This window comes from Macrotis lagotis, chromosome 3 (genome assembly GCF_037893015.1).
Source record: "Macrotis lagotis isolate mMagLag1 chromosome 3, bilby.v1.9.chrom.fasta, whole genome shotgun sequence".
Taxonomy (NCBI): Eukaryota; Metazoa; Chordata; class Mammalia; order Peramelemorphia; family Peramelidae; genus Macrotis; species Macrotis lagotis.
The window spans coordinates 130,387,275-130,408,195 of NC_133660.1; the positions used below are offsets into that span (position 1 = coordinate 130,387,275).

The 20,921-nt window shown below is 37.4% G+C and overlaps 1 long non-coding RNA gene across 3 annotated transcripts in view; it reads left to right on the forward strand.

Annotated features, from left to right (window-relative positions):
- Positions 1-20,705, forward strand: part of LOC141517854 (uncharacterized) — a 52,303-nt gene extending 31,598 nt beyond the window's left edge. Inside the window, exons 2-5 of one of the 3 annotated variants that reach the window (XR_012477013.1) lie at positions 1,906-2,122; positions 4,719-4,778; positions 18,412-18,464; positions 20,426-20,705. This is a non-coding gene — a long non-coding RNA (uncharacterized LOC141517854). The remainder of the gene's footprint in view (positions 1-1,905; positions 2,123-4,718; positions 4,779-18,411; positions 18,465-20,425) is intronic. The other 2 variants (XR_012477011.1, XR_012477012.1) reach the window with 2 other exon arrangements.
- Positions 20,706-20,921: the final 216 nt, after the last annotated feature.

Genomic DNA, 20,921 nt, shown 5'->3' on the forward strand with positions numbered 1-20,921 from the left:
CCTAGCTGTGTGGCTCTGGGCAAGCCACTTAACCCCGTTTGCCTTGCAAAAACCTAAAATTAAAAAAAAAAAAGAAACAGTAGAACATTACATAATCTGATTTTTAATTGGATGAAAGATTAGGGACTTTGCAAGTTGGAGAGGGGAGAGAACAGGTGCAATTCCCTGAATTCAGAAAAAAAAAAGCATCCTACGCCCCCCCCCCCATCAAGTGAAGAATCAAAGGCACTGATTGATTAGTACAGGAGCAATTTTTGGATAAGACATTTGGATTGCTTGAGTTGTACAATTGTTATAGAATTCCTTGCGTCAGTCTTTGGATTGGACCGAGTTTCTAGTTGGCATAATCTACATTCTTGGTTAAGGGTCTCTGAAGAGCAGGTAGAGGTAGTCCAGCTTCCCAGTCATGCAGGCCTTGGTTCAAACAAGATAGCGGGTTTTCTCTCAAGTCCTACAATTGAATGAAGCTTTCTCACAAGACAGAATTTGGACTAGACCCATATTTGAATAGAAAGGGAACTGAACTAGCTCCGGAATTGAGTCACAAGATGGGATCAGTGTGGTTCACCCAATTAATCACTTGTTTTCCTAATCTCCTCAATTCCCTCACATATACAGAGTAAATAAATGATAACCTTAGAGTAGATGGCACTAGCAGCTGAAGGGGAGGCCCTATAAGTTGTAGAGATGTGTTTCCTAATCTCCTCAATTCTCTCACATATACAGAGTAAATAAATGATAACCTTAGAGTAGATGGCACTAGCAGCTGAAGGGGAGGCCCTATAAGTTGTAGAGATATGCCAACATGTACCAGTGAAGGGAGAGTCCTTACCAGCTAGTTTTGTATAGCAATAAAATCACAGGTAGAATCTCTATTTATGTAGTAATGTAATATCTGACTTCTTCTATATGAACCACAATTAAATGTCTTGATGAAATGAATCTGTCTTGAATGTTTGAGTTTTTTAGTACAGCATATTGAACATAGTTTCAGGAGGGAGGGGTGTGGGAGAGACCTCCTCCTACCTTAGAAGATTAGGCTGTTCAGTGAAGTGCTGGTCCTGGCTCAGATTGCTTCATGAGAGCCTGTAAATTTAAACAAAGCCATTACTAAAAATCAAATTATATAAACTTTAAATTAAATAAATTAAATTAAAAGTGATAAACAACTAAGTTATCACTTTCTAGTTATTTCATCCCATTTTACTATTATCTGTGCTCTTGAGATTATTTATGAGTATTGTGAATGGATAGTAGAAGTACTACACAATGTAGAACTGTGCATCTCTTTCCAACTCTGTGTTCAGTGACATCATGTTGGTAGCTTAAACTCATGGTGGGAGTATTTACACAATTAATGTAGATTAAACATAAAAGTGTGTTATGTCTATAGCAACTACTTTGGGAATAGCACCAAAAAAGTGTGGAAATAGTTTTCCAATATTCAAAAGTTATTGCTTGATTCAGCAAAGATGTTTCTCAGATCATTGTTGAAAGAATGAAGTTTCAGCATATATTCTTTCTCTTTCACATTCATCTTACTCATTAACATAAATGGAAATATCAACAAACACTCTTATAGGAACTATTCTCTATCAAAAGGAATGAGCAACTTTTTGTTGAATCAGAAAGTAATCAAATGATTTGTAATTGCATAAGTCAATTTCTTTCTAGCTTGTTTTTTGTAACACTAATGCTGATAGGATTATTAAAACTGATAGTACACATTGTAAAACAAAAAGTCACACTGAAGTTATAGGTGTAAACTAAAAAAAGGCAATTATATCAACTTAAAATTTATTATTTCTAGAATTGCATAAAGAAATCATTGACAAATATTTTTACTTTTATAAAAAGTATCATGAATTTTACTAAGGTAACATAAAATTATTTTTTCAATTTCAGTTCCTAAAATGCCCAGAGTGATCTGTTCAGCTTTTTAATCATTGTGATGCATCAAAGTCAATGGAACCAAATTTCGAATTTGTCAACCAATCACTGAAGAAAAATGACAGTATTTGTCAATGGGAAAAAAAATAAATTATCTTGTGCTTCCAGATTTTTGAAATGAAAAACAAACATTTAAATATATAGATCATACAATGACTTGAAATAAAAGAAGGTAAATTAGGCTGTAAAGAATGTTCAACAGGTTTAGCATTTAGAAATAAAAGCAGAAAAGCATGTGCATCTATCCAAGCAAAGAAGTGCAAATTTAATAACAAACAGCATTAATAAAATTCTTAAGCAAGATTCCTTTATTAAAAAAATTAAGAAAGTGTTGCTATAGCTCATTTTATTTTTTTAATTTTATTTTTTTGTTTGTTTTTGCTAGGCAATGAGGTTAAGTGACTTGCCCAAGGCCACCCAACTAGGTAATTATTAAATGTCTGAGGCCGGATTTGAACTCAGGTACTCCTTATTCCAGGGCTGATATTCCATCCACTCTGCCACCTAGCCGCCCCTATAGCTCATTTTAAAATTCAAGATTTGTTTTTTAAAAGTCAGTTAATGACTTAATTTCCAATTTAGTGCATAAACTAAGTAATAAGAATATTAATGCTACCATAAGTTTTCAATACTATCTACAATTTAGAAAACATAATAGGCCCTTCTCAGACTGGCCAATATGACCAGAAAAGACAATGATCAATGTTGGAAGGGATGTGGGAAATCTGGGACACTATTACACTGTTGGTGGAGCTATTAACTCATCCAACCCTTCTGGAGAGCAACTTGGAATTATGCCCAAGGGGCAAGAAAAATGTGCATACCCTTTGACCCAGCAATACCACTACTGGGTCTTTACCCTGAAGAGATTATGAAAAAGGTAAAAACATCACTTGTACAAAAATATTCATAGCAGCTCTGTTTGTGGGGAATGGCTTAATAAACTGCGAAACCAGGAGGGATGGGAATTCAGGGAAACCTGGAAGGATTTGTGCATGAACTGATGCTGGGTGAAATGAGCAGAATCAGAAGAACATAGTACACCCTAACAACAACAACATGAGGGTGATGATCGACCTTAATGGACTTGTTCATTCCTTCAGTGCAACAATCAGGCAGAATTTTGGGGTATCTTCAATGGAGAATACCATCTGTATCCAGAGAAAGAATTGTAGAATTTTAACAAAGACTAAAGACTATTATCTTTAATTTTTTTAAAAAGTTATATTATATAATTTTGCTGTCTCTTATACTTTATTTTTCTTCCTTAAGGATATGATTTCTCTCTCATCACATTCAACTGAGATCAATGTATACCATGAAAACAATGTAAAGACTAACAGACTGCCTTCTGAGGTGGGGAAAGCAAAATTAGGGGAAAAATTGTAAAATCCAAAGTAAATAAATAATTAAAGTGGAAAAAAGAAAACAGACATAATCACTCAAAATTTTTTGATCTAGTTTCATGCAGGAAAAACCAAGTAGAAGGTAAATTGTTCAATTTGAAACATATTTGAATAGATAACCCAGAATCACATGTGTATGTATATATGCATATATACATATATTGGACATAACAAAATTTAATATGAAGAGAAGAGTGGAATGAACAGTTTTTAAAATAAATTTGAAAATACTTTAAAAAAAAAATGGGTCTTTAACTGATATTGAAGGGGCAAAAGGATAACAAGAGAAAAATAGAGTTGTTATTGTTGTTAAGGAGTTTCCAACTCTTTGAAAACCCCGTTTGGGGTTTTCTTGGCAGACATTCTGCTTGCCCAGACTTACACAACTAATAAGTGTCTGAGACCAAATTCCCCAAGTAGAGGAGTCTTCCTGACTCCAGACCCAGCTCTCTATCTTCTGCATCATCTAACTGCCCTTAAAAAAAAAAAGGAAGTTGATATAGGCAATTATTTATATATGTAAGACCACAACAAAAATATCAAAACATATTCATATAAAAATATTTAGACTTATAAAAAAGAATATAAAATCCCTATCTTGATTGGTGAGGCATTCACTATTTTGAAGGAAAACCCACTATTTTGGTTTTTTTCCAGTAAGCTGTATAACCCACACAGGTAATATTACTTGCTGCTTTAAAAGAATTACTGTTGATTATTTCAGAGTGTATTTTTAATAGAAATTGTTCACTTTTATTGTGGACAAATTTTAAATTATTTTTAAATTAATGAATATTTAAAAGTGAGCTTAATTGCATTTTGTACTAGTACTAATACAATTCTGTGAACAAATCTGGAGCAATTCTACCATTCTGAGAAAAGTTTTCAAAAGTCACTGGACATGGGCGGCTAAGGTGGCACAGTGGATAAAGCACTGGCCCTGGGGTCAGGAGTACCTGGGGTCAAATTCGGTCTCAGACACTTAATAATTACCTAGCTGTGTGACCTTGGGCAAGTCACTTAACCCCATTGCCTTGCAAAAAAAAAGTCACTGGACATTTAAATCACTGATTGTAATTATCACTTGCCAATTAAACATCTGAACTAAAACAAATTAATCATTTTAAAATATTTTTTTTGAAATTTATCACCATTCTAATAAAACTCAAAACAAGTCAGAAGTTGAGGCCAAAGAACTTGCATTTAAAGTTATTATAATTGGTTGAATGCAGCGAGCAAGCAAATAATAATAAAATGGAATGAAATAACTAGGAAGTGAGGACTTTCAGTTGTTTATCAATTTTACTTTTAATCTAATTTATTTATTTGATTTTTTGATAATGGCTTTGTTTAAATTTACAGGCTCTCATGAAGCAATATGAGCCAGGACCAGCACTTCACTGAACAGCCTACTTGTCTAAGGTAGGAGGAGGCCTCTCCATACCCCTCCCTCCCAAAATTATGCTCAGTGCACTATTGCTTTTTGCTGTTTTAGCAAAAAGATTAACAAGATTAATTTCTTGCAAGACCTTGCTTTAATGATTGATATTCTTGAAGAATCTCCATCATTTTCAATTGCAATGTAGTCAAGATCAACTAATAATGAGAAAGTACAAAAATTAATCAAACACACCATAAGCTCTTTGAGAAAAGATTGGAACTGGAAAGTATGAATCTTAAGTTGAAGGTTTGATTTTCAGATAAATTTAAAGACACTTCTTTTAATAAAAATAATAAATTTAATGCCTTTCTAGGAGGATATTACTAGAAAATATATTTCAACATCTGAACTTGTATCTTACATTGACAGGATTAGAGATGAAAGCATTTTTAATTATTTTGATTTTTTTTTTTAGAATCATCTACTTGGTCATATAAAGAACTCTCCACAGATATCTGGGGAAAGGAAATAGTAACATTTGAATAATTTGGGGGGATAATGTGGATACTAATGTAGACCAAACAAGTTTCCAAATCTTAACAACTATACAAAACCCTAAAAAGATAGCTAACACTAGGAAATTAGGTGTGTTAAAGTGGAGGGAGGTTTCAGTTTAATTAACATAATTTGTAAGAAAGTGAAAAAGTTTAATTGTAGATCACACATTGGATTTAATGATAATAATTTTTTGCGGGGGAAAGAGTCAGGAAATCAAAATGCATCTCTATTTGTCAAAGCATAATTGAGGGGCAGCTAGGTGGTGCAATGGATAGAGCACCAGCCCTGGAGTCAGGAGTACCTGGGTTCAAATCCAGTCTCAGACGCTTAATAATTACCTAGCTGTGTGGCCCTGGGCAAGCCACTTAACCCTATTGCCTTGCAAAAGCTAAAAAAATAAAAAATAATCATAACTGAATTGCAACCATAGGTTAACTTTAGATATGTTAGGCAAATATAAAGTAAAGCATTTTGTGAGAATCAATTAAGTATATGGCATTTACAAGAAGGAATACTGTAGAATTTATTATTAGCAAATTGTGTGCTATATATTCTTTATGTCACTAAAATTTATTATAAACTCGTGTACATATAATTTTTTCAGAGAGCTAGCTGCTAAACATTGACCAGTACTCCACTGGTGATGTCCAGGCAAACATTAGATTGCCCTAGGGATAATTCAATTCATCTTTAAATGCCCCTTCCGTGACAGGAGTCTCCTCTGATGCTTTATTAGTAGATAATAAAACAATAATTCAGAAGGGCCTGTGAGTAAATAAATTAACTTGTCTACCTAGTTTCAGAAAGTAGCTTTCTCAGTAGCCTTCCCAAATGGTCTTGGAACTTGGATTGAGTCTGGTATATTGACTCATTTCAAAAAACAGTTATTTATTAAGTTCTAGACCCTGGTATCTGTCTTCAAGGAGTTTCCATTTGTTACCCAAAATTACACAGTCTTCTGGAAGAAAATTGCATATACAAAGACAAAATAAAAATCTAAAGTTAATAGAAAATAATTTCCAAAGTAAAGAAATGCTAACTAGAAGTGGATGGCAGGTATCAAAAAAAAGGGTTCACATAGAAGATGGCACTTGAGCAGAATTAGGAACCCTAAGAAAGATGAGGAAGGAAGAAGGAGAGTATTTAAACCCTGTTAAGCCTGTACAATGGTACAAATGTCAGAGACAGAGTATTGTGGATGAGAGATAGAAAGTAGACTATTCTGGATGAAATGTAGACTGATAAGAGCAATGTGAAATAATGTGGGAAATGAGAAGTTGGAATGAGAGTCCAATGTGGGAAAGTCCAAAGTCTGAAGTCAATGTGGTAAAAAGAGTCCTGTGCTTTAGCCGCTGAGGGCATGGATTGGAAAGGTGATGAGCACCTTAATCTAAAGTCAAACTAAGATGTAGGGAAAGATGGAAGAACCAATCTGAAGATGCCTCCTCTGGGTTCTCTCTTCCTTATCAGACACAAGTTTGAAAAATCTGCCAAAGAATTGGAAATTGAGAGCATAACCATTAATGGGAAAATGACCCACAGAGTCATTGTATATTATTATTTGTTGGAATGGAATGTTTGTTATTTGTCCTTTGTTCTTTAAGAGAACCATGACTTCAGGAAGGTGATGACATGACTTGCAAATGAATTGGATTTAAGTGAGGGAGGCTATGCAAAGTCTTCAGCCTTACTCTTTCCTCTGGAGTTGTTTGAGTTCAGGATGCCCAGAGATGGCTCCAATATAGTGGGAAACCTTGGCCTTTTTAAGCTAAAGTCTTTCCCAGGTTTCATTTTGTCTGAGGCAACACACATTCAGTGTTATGAATAGGCAACAGATGAGGCCCAAAAAAATGGTCTCTCTTACCAGTTCAAGGAAAAAAAAGGGGGTGGGGATCAATCTGGGAGGGGAAGATGCTCAGGGTTTCTGACCAGAACAGAAACAATTGCTACTTACACTAACTCTGAGTCATTCACAAATGACCAAGCAAAGTCTGGCCAATGAGTGAGAGTCAGAGTGATTTGGGCTTAAGGTATGGTCTGGTAACTCCAACTGGGTTTTATCAAGCCTAGTTTTCCAGTGCTGTATTTCAAAAAATCATAAATGAAACTATATGGAGTAAAAGAGCTAATTGTTCCTGGTTTTTTTTTTTAATGGTAGAATAAATAAATGGAGAAGAGGAAAAAAATCTAGCCCATAAGTCCCAAAATATTAGGTTTAAGGTATCGAAAATTTATTCCTTTGGGAAGAGCACTCACAGATAGGTAAGAGTATGGTTCCCTACATGGACAAAGAAGAGGGAAAGGAGGAGAGGAAGGGAACAAAGGAGCACAGCCCTGCCTCATTTAAATCCAATTCATTTGCAATTCAAGTCATCATCTTTCTGATGCCTTTGGTCCTCTTAGAAAACAAAGGACAAACAACGATCTGTGAATAGTAGTAGCTGCCTCATTGGGGACCCAACTGACCAGTTTCAGTTGGGCAATGCTGTCATGGAATACTGTAAGAAATGTCAAGTAAGATGGTCTCAGAACAACCTGGAAAGGCTTACATGAACTGATGCAGTATGGAATGAGCAGAACCAGGATAAAAGTGTATTCAGTAAAAGCAATATTGTAAGATGATCAGCTGTGAATGACTTAGCTATTCTCAGAAATACGATGATGCAAGACAATTCCAAAGTACTTATGATGAAAAATGTCATCTACCTCAAGAGAAAAAACAGATGGAGTTCAAATGCATATCGAAGCATGCTTTTTTTTACTTTTTCTTCTTTTTGATCCACATCTTCTTTTATAGCATGACTAATATGGAAATATATTTTACATAACTACATATATAGAATCTATATCAAATTGCTTACTGTCTCAGGGAGTGGGGAGATAAGGGAGGAAGGAAAAGAATTTGGAACTCAAAGTTTTAAGAAATGAATGTTAAAAAATGGTTTTTACATGTAATTGGAGGGAAATTTTTAAAAAATAAAAAGCTGTCAGTTAACTAGGAAAATCATAATGTTTAGAATGGGAAAGGTCCTTAAACCTCTCTAATTTGATCTCTTTATTTTACAAACAAGGAAACTCAAAACCTGAGAGGTTCTATCTTGCTCAAGTTCTCACAGATAGTTTGTATCAGAACCAAGCTTCTAACTCAGGTCTTCTGCCTGTGATTCTAGCATTCTTTCCCTAGTTTCCTCTTCCTTCCCAAGTCTCTCATTTATGAATAGATCCATAGATGATCGCTTAGACATCATCTAATCTAATCCACTCATTTTTAAGAGGATAAAACCAAGAATCCAGAGAAATGAACTGTCTTCCTTATGGTCACAGATTCTAAAACAGAAGTCCCTATTCTTAGCCCAGGGCTCTTCACTCTTAGAGTAGAAAACTGACAATATAAAAGAAGGTGGAAGGAATGAGTATTTATTAAGCAACTATTTGTGCCAGATACTATATTTATGCTTTACAAATATCTCATTTGATCTCCAAAACAACCCTGAGAGATAGGTACTATTATTATTCCCTTTTACAGTTGAGGAAATTGAGGCAGACAAAGATTAAGTGACTTACCCAGGAAGACACAGTAAAGGCTGAGGCTACATTTGAGCCCAGGTCTTTTATAGTTGAGAAAACTGAGGCAGACAGAGTTTAAGGGCCTGAGCTGAGGCCACATGGAGTTATGAAGACCTAGTTCAAGGTCTTCATAGCTCCACTAGGCCACCTAGCAGCAAAGGACAGAATCAGAGGCTTCATTCTGCTCAGCAAACTGGCTGACAACCTTCATTTTCTACGATGACCTAATTGCTTTCTTTTTCCTTGGCTCTCAAACTCAGATCAATTTCCTCATTTTTTTGTCATGGACCTGGACTTTTTTTTCTGCCTGTAAGTTAGAATCAGTGATCTAATAGGGCTTTGTCAGCTCATCTTCTATGATGAGGTAAACTGAACAAATTTAATTTCTTTTTTTTTTCACTTTGAGAGGATTCATAATGAACTCACTAAGGGAAGGGACAGGGAGGGGGAGAAAAGAGGAGAGGTGGAAAAGAAGAAAAAGAAGTTGAGGGGAAGAGAAGAGCAAGGGAGGGAATAAGGGAGAGAAGGAAATAGAGAAAGACAGAGGAATATTCAGTGTCTAAAATAATCCCTTTAAAGTGGTGAATATCCCAGTCTGTCATGAAGATGCCCACTACTGAGCCATTTGTCATAGCGATCGAGTTCAGTTGAGATGGATCACCTCTGAAGACTCAGAGACTAAATCAGTAGAATATATGTCAACAAAGCTCAAATCTCCTTCTGGAGCACTCTTTCCTGGTTCTGACCCATGCTTGTGGCTAATATTATCCCTCCTCCCAGAACATACAAAGACCTCTCTCCAACATGTTCCCCAAGGAAAGATGGTAAAGGATTTTTCCAAGGATCTGACTAAGAACTAGGTACAGATTTAGAGTTTGGAGAAATTCAAATTCTTCATTTTACAGATAAGGAAATGAAAATTGAAGATGAAATGACTTGCCCAGGATCCCACAACCAATAAAGTGTCTGAGGCAACATTTGAACTCAGCCCTTCATAATTACATTTCCAGAGCTTTATCTACCACATAACAGAGACCATCCATCTTCTCCCATGTCAGGTTCACAGGATCATATCCTTTTTCTACTGTCAATTCAAACTAGTGACTTTTCTGTCATTTACAAGTAGGGTCTCCCTATCCACCTGTGACACAATGTGAACCAGGGTTAGCTGGTTGCTCTGCTGTTGTTGTAGAAATTCTGAAGTAAAAGGCAGAAAATACAATCTGAACATTTCAGTCCCTGGTTAGGCATAATTCATAAGTTACCAGTGAGCTAGAACTGTCTGGCTCCAGAGAACTAATTGTTTAGATTTTGAAATGAACTTTTATCCTTCAGAAATCAACAAATTCTTTAAATTAGGATTTGCTTTCTGTTTTGTTGATTGTCTAGAAAGGATAAAATGTTAATAATAGTTAAATTTTAAAATGCTTTGTATGTACATTGTTTTCAGAGTCAGTTGATAAACATTTACCAGCCCTCTCCTGCAAATAACTGAAGAGGTAGAACAGGTTGAACTACTTACTATATAGTGAAGAGCCCAAACTGAATTTCTTGTTGCTAAGATTCACCTCCCCTGAACAACTCTAACTGTGTTATATACTCAGAAGGAGCTATAATCTAGCCAGACCTGATCTCCAGCAAGGGGTGGGTCAGCTGAGTATCAGTTTCTCTTGCTATCAGGTTCTACTTCTGTAAAAAGAACAGGGTCTGCTAGATTGTTCAGAATCCTTCCAGAATATTCCATTCCCATGTCAGGATAGACACCTGCTGCGTCTCAGAGATGTTGTTTGTTATTCAGTCATCTTTGACTTTTTGTGACCTCATTTTGAGCTTTCTGGGCACAGATACTAGAGTATTTTGCCATTTCCTTCTCCAGTTCATTTTCCAGATGACAAAACTGAGGCAAAAAGGTTTAAGTGACTTGCCCAGGATCATCAGGAAGATGACTCCAGGTCTGGCCCTCTATCTACTTCACTTCCTAGCTGCCCCTATCTCTGAGACATCAGAGATCCAACCTAAAGTCAATGTCTTATGCACATTCTTAACTTGGAATGAGGATGGCCCCCTGGTGCTGAGTGTCATTGCAAGCACAAGTTACCATAGGAATCCCTCCTTCTCTGTGTCTACCCAGAGAATTGTTGAGACCTCAGTTTGGAGTTTGAAATTAGTCTGAACTTTCCTGCTCTATTAGCAGTAGAGTCAAGTCCCAGTTGATCAACCAAGATTTGTCTCCCAATAGAAACGTTAGCTAGGTTTGATCAGTCAAAAAGGTACAAGACTCCATCTTAAAAAGTCAACTCACAGTGAACCAGGTAGAGTCAATGTTTCCTCCTCTGACTTTGGGAAACAGTCAGGAGCACTGTGAAGTAGAATCTGGCAAGAGCTGGAGTCCCATAGATGGGAGGAGCTGTCACAGATTCCTGCAGGAGCTTCTCTTTTCAGCTAAGATAAGAGCCCTGAACTTGCTTCACAAAAGGTCTGAGCTTGAACTCTCTCTTTGAGGCTCTGTAGTAGCTATATGACCCTAGAAAAGTCACAAGACCATGTGATCACAGAATCTCTAAGTTGGAAAGTATCACCAAGGCTGAATTCAACCCAGATCTGAACAAGAATCCCTCTTTCATCATACCCAACAAATAGTCATCCACCCTTTGCTTAAAGATCTCCAGTTGGAGAGAACTCTCTACCTGCCTAAACCTCAGTTTCATCATACCTACAATCCTAACCTCAGGATTGCTGGGAGTGCCAAATGTGATAATAAACATAAAGTACTTGGGAAATCTTAAAGTGCTAGATAAATGTCAGCTTTTATCCTGATTCTTGCTAGCATAAATTCGTTTCTAGAAACTGCTCCCCTACTCTGCTCACCACCTCCAAGAACCTTCCAGGGTTTGTAGGAAAAGAGGAGACTCCATTAATACTAACTTCTGGATAGTTAGTTGTCTCAGTGGGAGATTATATTCACTCCAAAGGATATACTACACAACTCTGAGAAAAAAAATATCTGTGTAAAATTCCTTCTTGGATGTTCTCAGTTTCTTAGCTCTCAAGCAATACAAGACTTGTCCAATAGACCACACATGATCTCCCACCACTCCCCAAGGAAACCCAGATGCATCCCATAAGCTTTTGATTAGCTCTTTTCCTAGCTCAGTGCCTTTGCATAAATTGTCTCACTTGTGTGGAATGCTACCCCTCCTGATCTCAAAATCCTTTCCTAGCCTCCTTCAAGGCTCAGCTCAATCACCTTTCTGATTCCCATCCCCAGTTTTTCAACCTCCCTCCCATATCATTTTGTATTTTACTTTTTATATATTGTCCATTTAATTATTTGTGTATATGTTATCATTCTTCCCCCCTCTCCCCAGTGGAATGGAAACTCCTTGAAGGCAAGGACTATTATGAGTATAGCTAGTACGCTTTGCTCCTGTTACATGGGTCTATTGAATGATTGAATGGTCACACACAATACTACTAAGAAGACAAAACCTCTAAGAAGAAAACTTTGAATCACTGTAGGCTTTTCAGGGTTTTACCTACTATCCACTTACCCACATACACAGGGGTTTTATGACATGTTTGGGGAGGACTAATACATCCAGTGTAGCTTTTGAGCTCTTTCTGGGCTGCTCATCCTCATTTGGTCTCACTTGTAGCTCCAAGAAACTATCACAGCAGATGGGTTAACCAAGAGACCTCGAGCCCATTGATGAATTAGGGGAATGTCTGCCTCAAGCATGTGAAGATTCCTCCCTCTACCACTTGGAATGGACACATGAAAACAATTTGTTCCAATAACCCTGAAGGCAGCCGAAGCAGGTGCTTTGGAGGGCTTAGTGTAGTTGACTTTGAAGATACTGAGGTCATCCACTGTATCCCTGACTATTGCCAGTCATTCTAACATTTTTTCTGTCACTGAACTTTGATGACTCAGGAAGAAAGAATCAAGCTGACTTTGTGCAATTCTGCCTTATTTAAATTCAATTTATGAGCAAGTCAAAATATCACCATGAAATTACTGGTCTTCTTTTAAAGCAAAGGCCCACCACCACCACCACAACCACCATCTACCAGAATGAAACTCCAAAAAAGTGCATTAGTCTGATTAATGTACACAACTTAAAAAAGAGTACAGAATTGGCTTATGTACCTACTAGATCAAGAAAGAATACCTGGTGTTCCTATCCAAGACATCATCCCAACTGCCCTCCTTCATCCAAGCTTATTACTTATATTCCTCTCTTTTGCACAGATCCCGATGAATTCCTACACTCTTTGCCTGTGGCTGACAGTGAATTTCCACCCCCTTCTCTTCCTATGTTTCTATAGTTCTTAAGACAGATGACTGTTTATCAGAGATGTTGTGGAGAGGATTCCTATATTTGCTGGGATTCTCTGGTTCTAGAATTCACTTGTTAGTACAATGAGTTGGTTTAATTCACTGGAAACTATGCTACTTCCTATTGATGTACATAATAAGGTACAGATTTCATTCATGGAGTTGTAGACAGAGTGTCATCGTAGACAAAATATTGGAGTTAGAGGCAGAAAGATAAGAGTGTGAATCCTGGCTCACATACTCATTACTTAGGTGATCCTGGGCAAATCACAAACTCTCTGAGCCTCACTTACCTCATCCATAAAACAGAAATAATATGATCACTTATCTCACAATTGCTCTGAGGCTCTAATGATATAATGCATAAAATGTTCTTTACAAACCTTTTATCACTATGAGCTTTTTTTTCTCTTTTAGAACTTGTTCTGTTCTGTTGCATCAAAAATATCTGAAAAAAAGGAAAAAAAGATCCCATTCCTTTGCAATTTCCTGCCTTCCACTACCCATCACAAGCTGGCCAAGCTTACAGGCTCATATTTGTGAAAAGCATCCATTCTCTAGCAAGCTGGGGATACAGGGTAGCAACTGCAGAACAATAGTAGCAAGCATTTATATGACACTAATCTTTGCAAAGTGCTTTACAAATATTCTCTCATTTGATTCTCACAACAATCCTGGGAAGCAGAGTTAATATTTCCATTTTCCAGGTGAGGAAATTGAAGCAGATAAAGATTACATTTCCATGGTGGGCAGAATAGGGAGAGTGTTTAAGAAATGGCCCACACCTGGTATAGCAGAGGTAAAGTCTATTGGCATATTCCAAGGGCATGACTCTGTTAACACCTGGTGTGACTACACATGAGCATCCTTCTTTAGTACTACTCAGGAGTTGGGTTTGTTGCTCATTGAGCATGCTCAGTGTCCATTAGCACCCCCATACTCCTGACCAAGATCAGACATATGGCCATCCACCAAGCCAATATACGATTAGTACAGTATTTTAACAGTATAGGGAAAAAAACCACAAGACGTGTTCCCAACACAAAAGATCACAGTATTTCTCTCTTCCCAGAACTCCCCTCCTATAATAATAGGCATTTAGCATATACTTAAAAGTCTCAGCAGGATTCAAACTCAAGTCTTTCTGACTCCAACTCCCACAAGAATAAGAAATATTCTTGTGTATGGAGCAGGAGATTTAATAAATTTTAAGACTCCTTTTAAAAAAATTGACTCTATAGGAATTGTTACAAGGAAACTCTAGAGCAAAGTGATTCAAAATGCAGTTCAGAGAGCCAAGAGGGTCCTCACAGTTCTTTTAAGTGATCCAAAAGGTCAAAACTATTTTCATAATAATATGGGCTTCTAAATTTTAATAAGATGTATATCGATTGATATGTTTAATCCACACAAACAAAAGTTCTTAAGGTGTTAGTCATCAATAAATTTTAAGAATATAAAGAGAACTGAAAAGCTTGAGAACCTGAGCCTCTCTAAATAGGTTAGGTAAAGAATCAATCATTAGTTAATGAGCATTCATTTGCCACCTTCTCTCACCACTATAACTTGCTGTAGCAGCAACCTCCCACCCACTCCAAAGGATAAGTACAGCCACCAGACAAAATTGGAAAGATAAGAAATCTGAACCTATTCCAGTCTCCCCCACTAATCTGCCACATGACCTTGGGAGTTGCTTAATCTCGCAATCCTTTATTTTGTCGGAGGATGGAGTAGGATGAGTAATAGCTACCCCTCCCTTGATTGCAGGCTGATTAGGGGATTCAGTAGATTGTGTTGGAAAACAGATTGGGTTTTGGGGAGAAAAGTACAAGGCATTTATTTGTCTGCCTGCCCTCCCCCTACCTTCCATTCCATTAAATCTCTTTTAGGGCACAGAGACTAGGGGCCAGATCTTGGACCCCCTCAAACCCATCCTCAACTCACTGATTAGACACTTGGGAGGTAAATGGAGTATTAAGAGTACCTAACTTTCACACATAAAGAAATAGTAAGTAACACTTGCTGATCCCCTTGTTCAATTTTTCAGTTATGTCTGACTCTTTGTGATCCTATTTGGGGGTCACATTTCTTGGTAGAGAAATTGGAGTGGCTTGTCTTTTCCTTCTCCAGCTCATTTTATAGATGAGGAAATGGAGGCAAACTGGGTGAAGTGATTTGCCCACCATCACCCAGCAAGGAAGTGTTTGGGGCTACATTTGAACTCAAGAAGATGAGTCTTCCTGACTCCAGACCTACGGTTCTATCCACTGTGCCACTTACCTACCCTGCCAATCATCAAAGTAAACCAGATGACTGTCTTAGAGCCACTATGTAGCCTCAGGCAATATGTAGTCTCTTAGTATCTCAGTTTTCTCATTCATAAAATGGGGGTGATCATTTAATAATCTCATATTGTCCACATGGACAAAATAAAAAGCTGTAGCCTAGATATAACCTCCTTTCTTCTCTATTCCTCTACCTCTTTCTGTATTATCTTGCCCTTTTGGTCATTTATTTTCCTTATCCTTGTAACTGCCTATTGTAGTTCATTTTAACCTAATTTTACTCGGTAAAAATGTTAGGAGAGGTTGGAGTGGGTGGGCACACTGATTTGCCTCTCACTCCTTAGTCTGTCATTCAAGGTCCTTCACAATCAGCCACCACCTGTGTCAGTGAGTACCTTCCGGTAAAAGTGATCTGCTTTCTTTGCCCCAGTCTAACATTAGTGGAAATAATACTTGAATTTGGGATCAGAGGATCTGAGGTCAGATCTGTGCTCTACTTATATCAATGAACTTGGACAAATCATTTCACTCCTTCAAAATCCAGTTTCTTTATTTGTCAAATAAGGGATTTGAACAAGATGATCTCTCAACCTGCTATCTCCCCCTAATCTGCTACAATGTAAAAAACTATGGATTTATTAGTCAGAGGACCTGAGTTCCAATGTCAGCTGTCTTACAATCTGTTTCCCCATCTGTAAAATGAGGAGACTGGCCTCCTGAAGTCAATCCCAGCTCTGGATGCTATATCTTTCAGTGTTCCACATCTGAGTTTTTTTTTCCTTCTGCCTGGAATGTCACTAACCTAACTCAGTTTTGGATCACTCCCACCATCTTCACCTTCACTCCTATACAGATGCGGCTAAACAAAGTTGGAGAAAAGGCACCATTCTGAAGGAGTCCACTTCAGATTAATGTTACATAGCCTCAGTTGGGCCTTCACTACTGCTTAGATGATCCTTACCAACTCATTATCCCACTCTCCTTAGTGGCTCTTCCAAACCTTTTCATCCTTCCTCAAACCTCTCCCTCTCTTTGCTCTCTCTATTGAGAACAGTGCTTCAGATTTTACAGAAAATAACAAAACTATTCACCATGATCTATCTCTTTTTCTCATCTATCACTCAAGGGCCTTCTACCACTATTTCCTCCCTGTCTCAGATAATGAAATGGCCCTACTTCCTACTAAAGCTAACTCCCCTACCTGCTCAACTGATGTCATTCTATTTCCATATCCTCCAAAAGATCACAATTTCTCTCCTCCCCACTCTTTCATTTATTTTTCACTCTTTCCCTGATTACTGGCTCAAAGTCTACTAACTACAAACATGACCCATATCTCTCCATCCTGTAAAAAATTAAAAGCCCTCACTTGATCCTTCTGTCCCCATAACTATCATAACATATCTCTTTCATTGCTCAAAAAGGTCGTCTACAATAGGAGTCTCCACTTTCTCCCCTCCAACTCTCTTCTTTACCCCTTACAATCTAGCTTCTGATTTTTATCATTCCATTGAAACAAATTTCTCTATCCTCATTCTCCTTGAACTCTCTGGAGTTGACACCTATGATTACTCTCCCCTCCTTGATACTCTCTTTTCTAGGTTTTCAGGTCACCACCATCTCCTGGCTCTCCTCCCACCTATCTGATTACTGCTTCTCTGTTTCCTTTACCAGATTCCCCTTCCAGATCACTGCCTCTTACCCCAGGGATCTCACAGGGTTCTGTCCTGTTTGTTTATATATTTTGTCCCCATTAGACTGTAAGTTCCTAGAGGGCAGGATTGATACTGTGTGCCAGTGACAGATTGCTGTGTGACACTGGGCAAGTCATTTAACCTTTCTGAACCTGTTTCCTTATCTGTAAAATTGAGATAAAATTGACACCCACCTGACTTGGCCATTGTTAGGTTCAAAAGGGGGGGAGGTCTATTTTTTGTATGTCTTAAATTGATAAATAAATGTAAGCTATGTTTATTTTTTTCTTATCCTTATTTTTTATTTTTATTCAGGGAATTTGTCTGGCTAGTTTAATCAAGTTTAATTAAGAGGTCATCTGGGGTCTGGTTACCTAGGGCCTGGTTACCTAGGGCTATCAAATGAGATAATGCACTTTGCTAACCTTAAAGTCTATTTAAATGTGAGCTGCATTTTAAATTATCTCTTAGCAAGAGATGATGTATCTTCAGACAGGCAATTGTGACCTTAAGAAAATATCATAAAAAGAGGACTTATTTTAGTAATCCCCTTAGGTCTCCCACTTATATCTCATTCTACACTTGGGAGGGAGAGCTTGAGGCTCTGGTTTCAGATTTGGCAGATGGGATAAATGAGGGCCTCATGAAAATTGTCTTGTTAAAGAAGCCAGACAGATGAACCAGTTGGTCCTAGAACCCAAAGCTCCCACAATGAACCTACCCCTGTGGACCCTCTAGAAGAAGGGGAAAAAATGTTAAACTTGGAATCAGAAGGCAATGATGAGTCCTTGCTTCTGTCTCACTTTACCAGCTTGAATTCCAGTTTCTTATCTGCAAAATGGGATTAAGAATACCTGATCTACAACCTGTCATCTGGATAGTTAGGTGGGACCAAAGAGATGAGATATATGAATAGCTTTGCTTGTGAAGATGGCTATTAGGCAGAGTCTAGCCCTAGGCAAAATAGCAAAATAGGACAAGATTTTCTTGGGTTTTGAATGCCAAATTCCATATCCCTCTTCTTCCTCTTCAGTCACCTGTTCTTCCCTGCACATGACTCACCACATACACAAAGAATTATCAACATCTCAGTTTCCTCATCTTTAAATGAGATTGGATTAAAATGAAATACCTAACAATTTTAGATCTTAAGAACAGCCCATCCTGTGAGTATGTCAGTTACTGGAAGATGTTGATAGTCCTTTAATCATCTTTTTGATCTCTATGACAGGATTTCCAATAGAACAACTAAATACAACCCTTGGGGAAGGCTTAGGAGCTCAGGTCAGTAAAATTAAAGTAGATTAATCATCCTGAGTTTCTTCTTGGCTACACTATAGACTTGAGCAACCTCCTCATCTTCCCTGTCCTGGGGTCTGGACCCATTCAAGAGGAACACCAGATAAGGGTTAATTGACCATTAATAGTACATAGAATGAACTTAGAAGGATGAAATGGACCCTCCACAGACCCCACAAGAGCCAAGGCAGAAAAAGATAAATAGAAATGCCCCATCTTCTTGTCTCTTATGAGACATTCCTAGTAATTGCTTAGTGGCTAGACAGTTGGAGTCAGGAAGAGGCTTCAGTTCCCTTCCCTGACACATCCTGATTATGTGACTCTGAGTAAATCACTTAGCCTCCCCTTGCTCTGCATGATCTTCAGGAGTCAAAGTTGAAAGAAGGTACCTACCTAAAATTAGGAGGTAGATATTTCTCATCAATTGTCTCCTACTTCCCTTTATTTTTTAATGATTCCCCCCCCCTTGGTCTGTTTCTTCTTTCACAATTAATACTAATATATTTTACATGATTGTACATATATAACATATCAAATTGCTTACTGTTTTAAAAAAGGAGGGAGAAAAATTTGCAACTCAAAATTTTGTAAAAATGAATGCTAAAATTTTTCTTTTTATTATTAATATAGTTAGAAATATATTTTTCTTTTTTTATTAAAATGTCTCTGGAAACATTTATTTCTTTTTTATTATTATATATAATTGGAAAAATACTATTAAAATTAGTCACCTACAGAAATGAATTCACAGTCTATCCCTACTCATTGAGGAGAAGTAGTTGTGAGTACTGCAAATGAAGTATTGTTTGTGGAAAATCTTTGCAAACCTTAAAACATTTTTAAAATATCATTTATTATTTTTCTAGGAACTAGTTCCTCATTTCCCAGTTCCTCTAGGAAAAAGTTCCTCATATCCCTGGTCCCACTAAGTAAATTCTTGTTGATCAGATCAAGAGGGTAGCAAGAGGCTTGTTGCTTATGACTATTTTGCATTTATAATAAACAATAATAATAAATAATGAAAGTTGAATGGGAATAACACGTGTAAAGCAGTTAGTAAACAATAATAATAGCTAATATTTATATAACATTTATGTTATATCAGCTACTATTGTTAAGCAGTTAACAATTATTAGCTCATTTGATCCTCATAACCACCCCAGGATGTTGGTGCTATTGTTATCTTCATTTAACATTTGAGGAAACTGAGGCAGACAGAGGTTAAGTGATTTGCCTCCAATCACTCCTCAGATAGTAAGTGTCTGAGGCCACATCTGAACTCAGCTCTTCCTAACTCCAAGCTTGGAACTCTACCACACCTCCTAGCTGACTATATAATACCAGGCAACTTTGACATTGTAAAGTTTACCAGAACTTATCTGGAAAGTGTCCTGTAAAAAAAAACAAACCAAAATGACTTAGTTTCTGTAAAACAGAGCATCCTTTAGCCTCAGGCAGCAAAAGAAAAATAAACATTTCAATACAAAGAGGAGGAAGAGAATTGATAAGCATTCTTAGGGGACATAACAAGCAGGTAAAAAATATACAGAAATATTTTGAACAGGATTTTTAAAATTTTATTTCTTTCTATTTACACATTACTAAAATAGTCTTGTTGTAAGAGTAAACAGAATCTCCCCACCCGCATAAAAATAGAAAAAACTCACAAAAAATAAAGTTGGAGGAAAAAGGAAAAATGTACTTCAGTCTGAGTTCGGATTCCATCAGATTCTGGAATCGATGCATTCTTTATCATAAGTCCATCAGAAAAGTTGCTTCCATATTTTTTTCCCCTTTGGACAGGATTTCACAGAGGAATAGCATATAAGAATGCAATAATTTATAGAACACTTAAAGATATGCAAAGTGCTTTACAAACAGTATCTAATCTTAGCCTCACAGATATCTTGTGAGGAAGGTGCTCTCTTATCATCCTCATTTTACAGATGAGGAAATTGAAGCAGACAGAGATGAAGTGAATGGCTTTGAACTTGACAGCTACACAGAATTTGAACTCAGATCTTCCTGACCGTTGGTCCAGCGCCCAATCTACATTGTCACAGGTCGCAAGGTGCTGGGGTGTAAGGACTGAGGTGTAAGGACCGAGGAAGAACAACCCAGGCAAAGCTGACTTCCAAGTCCGTTTCCAGCACCTGCTTGGCCCCGCGCTCTGCTTACCTATTTGTTTTGGTAAACGTCCCGGATCTTAAGAAGCTCATGTTCTAATGGTGGGAGGGAGGGAGGAAGGGAAGAGGATAAAGATACACGGATAAATAAACTCGAGACGAATACAACAGGCGATTTATTGGGGGGCCACTAACAACCGGGGAAATCGGGAGTGACCTTGGAGGAAATGGCACTTGAGCTGGGTCTGGAAGGGAGCTAGAGATTCCAAGAGACAGAGACAAAGAGGGAGGAGCATTCCGAGACGAGGGGCTCAGA